Here is an 8,541-nt window from a genome sequence, read left to right on the forward strand (position 1 = left end):
TTAGAAGGTGGAGAGACAGGCAGAAATCCTCTGCATCAGGTCTTCATAAGCCATGATAAACAATTGTGTGCGCTTTTTTTTTTTTGAGTTTTTGATGGACATTTATTTTATTCATTTATTTATATGCAGTGCTGAAAATTGAACCCAGTGCTTCACATATGCTAGGCAAGCGCTCTACTAATGAGCTACAACCCCAATCCCAACAACAATTGTGTTTTATACAACCCAAAACCCACAATGAGATGTCACCTCATACCTGTTAGGATGGCTACTATCAAAATTCATAATAAATAAATAAAATAACAACTATTGGCAAGAATATAGAATAAAATTAGCTTTATGTGCCTTGGGTGGGAATATAAATTAGTACAGCCACTATGGAAAACATACAGAGGTTCCTCAAAGAATTATTAATTAGAACTGAGGCCGGGCACTGTGGCACACACCTGTAATCCCAGCCACTCTAGAGGCTGAGGCAGAAGGATCATAAACTTGAGGCCAGCCTCAGCAACTTAGGGGACTATGTCTCAAAATAAAAAATAAGAAGGCCTGGGAATGTAGCTCAGTTAATATCACTGGATTCAATCCCCAGTATAAATAAATAAATAAACAATTAAAAAAAAAAAACAGAACAGAGATAGGAATTTGGGGATACCGAAAAAGGAAAGATAAACAGAGTATCAAAAGGGAAGTGCCCGTGAGCCTGTGGAATGCAGGAAATACCCATGAACCTTCCAAGTGCAGAACAAGCATTAGTGAGTAACACAGCCCATGTCCTTGACCCAGAACCTGGGCCCCCATCCTTGCCTGCAGAAACTAAGATGATGCAGACAACATACAAGTGCAAGGAAAATAGGGTGCAAAATTGTGTAAGTCTGCCCTGACATTTTTAGACAGGTTAAGTAACCTGTCTAAAAAAAAAATGTATTTTTTAAAAACAAATAAAATGAAACAAAAAAAGAAGAGAATGTTGGGTTTTATTCTAAATGCAAAGCCCATCACTGAATTCCTTAAGCAAGGAGTGACAAAATCTGGTATATTCTCAGAAAAACACACTAGCCATTCTGGGAAAAACCAACTGGTGTAGAGGAAGAGACGATTCCTAAGTCAAGAGCTGCAGGGATCTGCATGAGAGGCCAGGAGAGGAGCTGGGTCTCCATGAAGGTGGAAGAAGCCCAACAACTTTGAGGAAGGTGGAGTGAAGTTGGGGACAAGGGCAAATCTCTGCTCTGTGCAAGGCCTACCCTTTCTCCTTTCTGTAAACACTCCCCACTTCATCACAACCAATGGCTTTTAGAAACTAGTCCAAGCAGAATCGCAATATAACAAACACTGTTTGGCTTTATTTCCCTAGGTCTATTTTAAATGGCTTGGCTCATGTGTCAGGTGTATTTCAGGTCACAAAGGAAGGGTTCTTGTACCCAGCCCATAAATTCCCACAGGTATTTTTTCTTGCTTGGCCCATCATCCCCTGTTTTCCCTCAACCCTACCCTCCTGGGAAGCTTTGCACTTGAACCAATGGAAAAGATGACTATGGAGGCTGGAAGGCTGGTACTACCCAGCAGGCCAAGGACTCATTTTAAAAATAGAACGTGGAACCAGTTAGCAGCCTAGCAAAAAGTCCAAATGCCACTGTTAGGAGGGGGGCCTCTGGCTGTCTTGAGCATAATCAAGAGGAGCTTTGCCTCTTTCTAGACCTTTATCTCTCCTGTTCTTCCTAATCGCTACCTCACCTTGCATTCATAAGACAACCAGTTCAGCCCTGACCTATGTGAGCCAACTCTGGGGGCCACAAGGTCACTGGTACTGGAGGACGTCATCACAAATTGTATTAGGTTCGTGTTAAGTGGATAATACTGTGTCAATTTTAGCCTCTGATAAAGGAAACCCTCACAGTCAAGACACCTTGACCGACCCTCCACATTTCATCATAGTCCCCAGTAGACCTGCTTTTTTATTGTTGTTGTTCCTATAAAATTTGCACCTTGTAGGGGCAGGAAGGGTGCTACGCGTCCATGGCTCACTCTCATAGTGCTCCCAGGTGGTTCAGCCAGAGCTGGTCTCACCTTTTCCTAAACAAGGAGCCAGAGCAGCCAAGGACAGGAAAAGAATATACTGTGTGTATTTCAGTTTAGGACTTTCTCAGCATGTCCTTAGAAAGAAGATTCACAGGGAGCAAAATTTACAGGGAAAGAGATTCATAGTACTGGCTATTTGGTGACCTGAGCCACTTCCTCTCATTCAGAAATAACACTGAGCTTCATCCTGCCTTAGGATTTCAGCTGTCACATTAGATTGTGCCTCAGCACCAAATATTCCTTCCAAATAATTTTTATTTCTAATGGCAAAAATAGCATTTGATTTCTAAACTATTTCTAAATTTTTTTAAAAAAAATTTAATTATGTTTCTTGGATTAAAGAGATTTCTAAGGGGAAAAAATAAACAACTTCTTGATGTTTTACTCTTAGTTTCCCCCATAACACTAGTATGGTGAAATTCATCTGTCCTATTAACATTTCTATACTGCAAAGAAAAGAAGATAAACATATGGCTTATTTTTCTGACAGTTCTGACCCTCTCCAAATGTTTTCAATAGTAGATATTAAGATGGAAAAAATTATAATACCAAAAACCAATTTCTCAGACAGTACTGTTCCCTGCATTGACTTCCTAACACAAGAACTCTTAAAAATAGGAACCAGACTATTTATTCATGAAGGGGAATTAAGTTATCTGTTCTCAACCACAGCTCTAAGCTTCAGGGATCAAGATGAATTTATTTTCCCATTTTGGGTTGGTTTTTTCATAATAGGAAGGACGGATTTACACAGACTACTTTTTCGATCCTTTTTTCCTTCATGTTTTAAAATTTTATTTCTTAATTTGCATACTGTGTAAGATCTATTCCTGTGAATGTCTGGTTTTATGGGTTTTGACAAATGGGGAGAGGTATCCACCATCATGATACAGAAATGATAAAAAATTGTTCCTTGAAATTCTCCAGTGTTGTTATTTTGTAATTAACCCCACCCTCACCCTCAGACTACCCCTCTTTTCCATCCCTATTGTTTTGTCTTTTCTAGAATGCCATATAAGTGGAATCATACCAGCAAAATGGCCTTTTCTCTGGTTTTTCAATTTCACTTAGTAAGTCTCAGGTTCAATCCTCAGCACCCAAAAATCAAAATTGTTTTCTATCCTATACCTGGATATAATATAGCAGTTGGAAATGTATGAATATAATTTTAAGGACTTAACTAGGGATTTTTGCACTTGAGATTTATGTGCATTTTTGCATTTATCAGTGATTGGTCCCTTGCTATTGCTGAGTTGTACATATTTCATTGCACAGACACATCCAGTTCATCACTGAAGGACATTTGAGTTGATTTTGGTTTTGGGAGATTACATAAAAAGCTTCTATAAACATTTATATACAGATTTTTTATATGAAAATAAACTTTTCTTTCTCTTGGGTAAATAGAAAGTAGAGTCACTAAATCACACAGAAAGGATAGGTTAAAATTGATAAGAAACCCTTTAAAGCTTTTAGTGAAGTTGTAGTATTTTGCACTCCCGGATGCCATACATGACACCTCTGATTGCTCTACATCCTCATCAACAATTAGTATTGTCTAAAGCTCTGAGTGGAAATAAACTTTTTTTTTACAAATTAATTATCTTAGGTATTTGTTACAGTCACAGAAAGCTATCTAACACAACCCAAATATCTCCTGATTCTGAGCTTTGCATTTAACTACTCACTCTGCCTGGATAGTTCTTGCTTTAAAGTGTATCCTTGCTTTACTTCAATTTCTCACAAGCTTACATACAAACATTGTGTCACAGAGATCTGCCCTCCTATATAAATCTTATAGAAAACCAAACTAGCAATTCCTTTCATACTGTTTCATTAGTCTTTGCAACACACATCATCTAGTATATCATATATTTTGTTTATTTCATATTTTATATCCTCCGCTAGAATACAAGAAAGCAGCTTAGTTTTGTTCATTGTTGTGTCTAGAATAGGGGGTCTGGCACTTAATAAATATTTGTCACCCAAATGTATGAAGAGAGGAGGGTCTTTGCAGAGAATTCATAGAAAGTGTGGTGGTATTTCCTCTTCCCTTCATTTAGGTACTTTGGTCTCTTTCCCAGCTGAATGAGGAAGATCCCAAAAGAACCAGTCATAGAACTTGGAGTTTTGGAAAAGGAGAGATTGACATCACATACCTGGTTGCATGTGACTAAACTAGAGAATTCTGAAGGGTGAGGACCTGGAGTTTCCCACAACTGCAGAGCATAGAAACAGGGAGAGGCGAGAAGGGGAGTTTCAGAGGGAAAGGGAATCAGGAGTCTTCCTGTCAGATGCAAAGACACTGTGAAGGCAGCCCAGCAGGAGCCACATCGAAGAGTCCCACCCAAGTGCCTCCCAAGGTGTAGTGGTTTGCTAGAGCAGACATGCCAAAGCCTGGATGGTTCTAGCCATAGATATTTATTTTCTCATAATTCTAGAGGCTATGAGTCTGAAGTCAAGAGGAGGCTAGAAGTCCTAAATTATGGTCACCATATCACCATAGATGGTTCCTTTTGAGGGCTGTAAAAAGGATCTGTTCCACAACTCTGCTATGGATTCCTGTGGTTCATTAACAATCTTTGACACTGTGGCTCATGGGTACATCACTCCAGCCTCTGCCCCAACTACTTCTCTCAGCATTCTCCTGTGTACATGTTTCTGTATCCAAATCTGCACTTTCCAAAAGAACATTAGTCACATTGGCATTAGGGCCCACCCAAAGGACCTCAGCTCAACATAGACAATCACATCCGCAAAGACATTATTTCCCACTAAGGTCACATTCTGAAGTGAGTTGGGGCTTCAACACAATGAATCTGGAGGGGGTGGGGAGAAAACACACTTTAAATTATAACAATCTCTCACCAGAGTAAAAGAAAGCATTTAATCTTCAGCAGGGCAGCCCACTGGTAGGGTACCATTCTATGCAAACCATGGTTTTAATATAAACCATGGCAAGAAATCTCACTCAGGTGAATGACCCACAACTTCAACAATGAACTCAATTATAGAGTGAAACTGACATCATCAGCAGAATGTTGTTCTGTCGAATGGGGATCTAATGATAATGCTAAGTAATCAAATGAAAAGAGTATTTTTACAAAAGTAAAAAGTACCATGAAATTTTTTATTGGTATATTATAATTATATATAATTGTGGGAGTTGTTATTATACATTTGAACATGCACACAAAATAATTTGATAAATTCAAACTAGGGAGTGAAATTGGCCAAACCATTTAATTTTTGAACAGCAGGTCCTCTATGAGGCAATTTCTACAATTCTCCTTCCTCTCTCTCTCTCTCTCTGTCTCCCACCTCCAGCCACGCAAGATGTGAAAGAAGGCCAAAGGGAAGAAGGTAGCCCCAGCCCTGCTGTCATAAAGAAGCAGAAGGCCAAGAAATTAAATATTCTCTGCTTGAAAAAAGTCTAAATTTTGGCACTGGATAAACATGACACCAGCCCCAAAGGGACCTCAGTTGCTTTGTCAAGTGGCCCCACTTCATCCAGCTGCAGTGCAGAGGGCTATTCCCTATGTGCTGCTGAAAATGCCTCCCATGATTAACCAGTGCACACAGGCTTGAGGCTGCCAGCTACCCAAACCAGAGATAAAGCAAGAAAAGAAGCAGAAACTGTTGACCTATATTGCCCATGGCAGGGATGTCCCACAGAGAGACTTCCTGTCAACCACCTTGGTGAAGAACAAGAAGGTTCAGTTGGTGATGACTCCACTTGACATGGATCCCTTCAAGCTGGTTGTCTTCCTGCCTGCCCTGTTTCAGAAGATGGAGGTCCTCTACTATATCATCCAGGGAAAGGCCAGGCTGGGACATCTAGTCCTCTGGAAGGCATGCAACACCTTGCCTTCACACAGGTTAACTTGGAGGACAAAGGAACTCCCTGACTCAGCTGGTGGAAGCTATCAGGACCAATTACAGTGGCAGATACAATGAGATCTGCAGCCTCTGGGGAAGCAATGTCCTGAATCCAAAGCTTCTGGCTCACAGTGTCAAGCTGCAAAAGGCAAAGGCTAAAGAACTCACCACTAAACTGGATTAAATGAGTTTTATGTAAATAAAAATTAGAGCTCACATGGTAGCATGTGCCTGTAGTCAGCCCTAGCTACTTGAGATGCTGGGGAAGGAAGATCAATTGAACTTAGGAGTTCAAGGCCAGCCTGGGCAACACTGCAAGATTCTGTCTCAATAAATAAATAAATAAATGTATGTCTGGGAATATAGCTCAATGGTAGAGAGTGTGCTTAGCATGTCCAAGGCACTGGGTTCAATCCCAATACCAAAAATTTTTAAATGAATAAATAAAAGTGTCTTTCAAAAACTGTTTAAGTGAGTGGCATCAACTTTTGCTGATCAAATAATGCATTTCCGTTAGTTGAGAGAAAAGTCCCACGATTTAGAGTTGCAATCTCTGGACAGAATAGGAAGGTCCTCCAGAGATAAGAGGTCGCATATTTTATCTGTTAATTTAACCACAGTTGACTGATCAGCACCAGTTTACACACTCTTATTAAATGTGAACAAAGCACTGCTCTGACGTCAAAGTATGTTGGGGTTTTTATTTGCTTTCTTTGGAAATACTTTTCTTGGGCTGTTTTATTTGATTTTCTAATGTCCAGGGAATTTAGAGAAGACAGAAGCACATCAAAAGTTTCTTAAGTGCCCTCTGTCATCCAATGACATTAGAACTGGCTTAAAAAGAACAGTCCTTCATGGATGTGGTGCTTTTCTTCCAGGGGCTCAGAGAGTCTTTTACAACAAGTATTATTTTCTGTTTTATAGTTTCTGAGGTGCACAGAGGCTAGGCCAAAATCTGTGGGTAGATATGAAAGGGAAAATCAAAGACCAAAATATTATGGTTAGACTCCTAGCCCATAAGCTATACTTCTTAGAAAAATGACTCCCTTTGTAACACAGTAATCATCAGCTACTGTATTATCTGGGTATCTATAACTATAGCTCAACTAACCAAAAGGAGTATTTGTTTAGCGAAAAATATTGAGTCTGATCACGAGTCTCAGAATATTGTATGCATGTGAGATGCAGAAAGGAAATAAGTTCTCATGGATTTCCATTGGAAAGAGAGAGAGTCAATAAATAAGGTTAACTTATAAGTGTACTGGGCTTAATATCACCATCCAATATTTCTCCATCACCTGGGACCTGCAAATGTGGCGTGATTTAGAAAGAGCATCTTTACAGATATAACCAAGTTAAGACCGGATCATGCTGGATGATGGTGGGGCTTCAATCGAACATAACTAGTGTCTTTAAAAGAAAGAAATTTGATAGGCTGGGGTTGTGGCTCAGTGGTAGAGCGCTCGCCTAGCATGCGTGAGCCACTGGGTTCCATCCTCAGCACCACATAAAAATAAAATGAAAGTACTGTGTCCACCTACAACTAAAAAATAAATGTTTAGAAATAAAAGAAGGAAGTTTGAATGCAAAGACAGAGAGAAGCAAGAAGAAAATCATGGGGGCAGGAATTAGAGTGATTCCATTTTAAATCAAAGAATACCACTGATTGCTGCAGCCACTGGACACCAGGAATGGATTCTGCCCCAGGGACTGCAGAAAAAAATCAAAACTATTGATACCTTGATTTGGGACTTGTGGCTTCCTGAACTTTAGGAGAATAAATTTCTGTTGGTTTAAGTTCCATAGTTTGTGTTAGGTCTTCATGTCAGCCTGAGGAAATAAAATAACACAATTTATGAGTGATGATAAGTATTAAGGAGAAAAACTAAAGCACTGAAGTGGGATTAGTTAGAAAACTACTACAATAATCCAGGTGATACCTGATGGTGACTTGGACCAATGTGGCATAATCTTTCAGAAGGCTGCATGTTAGGTTGCCTGGAAAAATTCACTATGAGAAGGTAACATGGACAGAGACAAGACTGAAGGAGGTGAACAACCCATGATGATACCTGGGGAAAGTGTTCCAGGCTAGAAGGAAAAGCATGTGCAAAGACCCTGAGGTTTGTATATACCCAGCAAGTGGTAAATGCTATGAGGTAGTTCAGGGAATGGCAAGGAGGCCAGTGTGGCTAGATTTGAGTGACAGACAGTAGAAGAGAGAATGGAAGGAGAAGATGAGCTTAAAGAGGTGATGGGTAGCCAAATGATGGAAATGCTATGAGCTGTCAAGACTTTCAGTCAGACAGAAAGGAAGCTCTTGGAGAGTTTGGAACAGAGGAGTAGAGAAGAGTGACCAGATCTGACCTATATTTAATAGGATCTTTTGAGTTGTGGAGAATATCCTGAAAATTATGAGACAGAAGCAGATAGATCATTTAGAAAACCATTGCAATAGTCCAGGTGGGCAATGATGCTGACTTGGATCAATGTGGGAGTTGGCAAAGACGCCTGCTCAGGGTATTTTTGTAGATATGGCCAATGAGACTATGAACCAGATGTAGAACATGAGAAAATGAAAGA

General features: G+C 39.8%; 1 pseudogene; it reads left to right on the forward strand.

Annotated features, from left to right (window-relative positions):
- The first annotated feature begins 725 nt into the window (after positions 1-725).
- Positions 726-6,142, forward strand: LOC114092124 (large ribosomal subunit protein eL8 pseudogene; annotated as a pseudogene).
- The last annotated feature ends 2,399 nt before the right edge of the window (positions 6,143-8,541 follow it).

The sequence above is a fragment of the Marmota flaviventris genome, chromosome 12, assembly GCF_047511675.1.
Source record: "Marmota flaviventris isolate mMarFla1 chromosome 12, mMarFla1.hap1, whole genome shotgun sequence".
Taxonomy (NCBI): domain Eukaryota; kingdom Metazoa; phylum Chordata; class Mammalia; order Rodentia; family Sciuridae; genus Marmota; species Marmota flaviventris.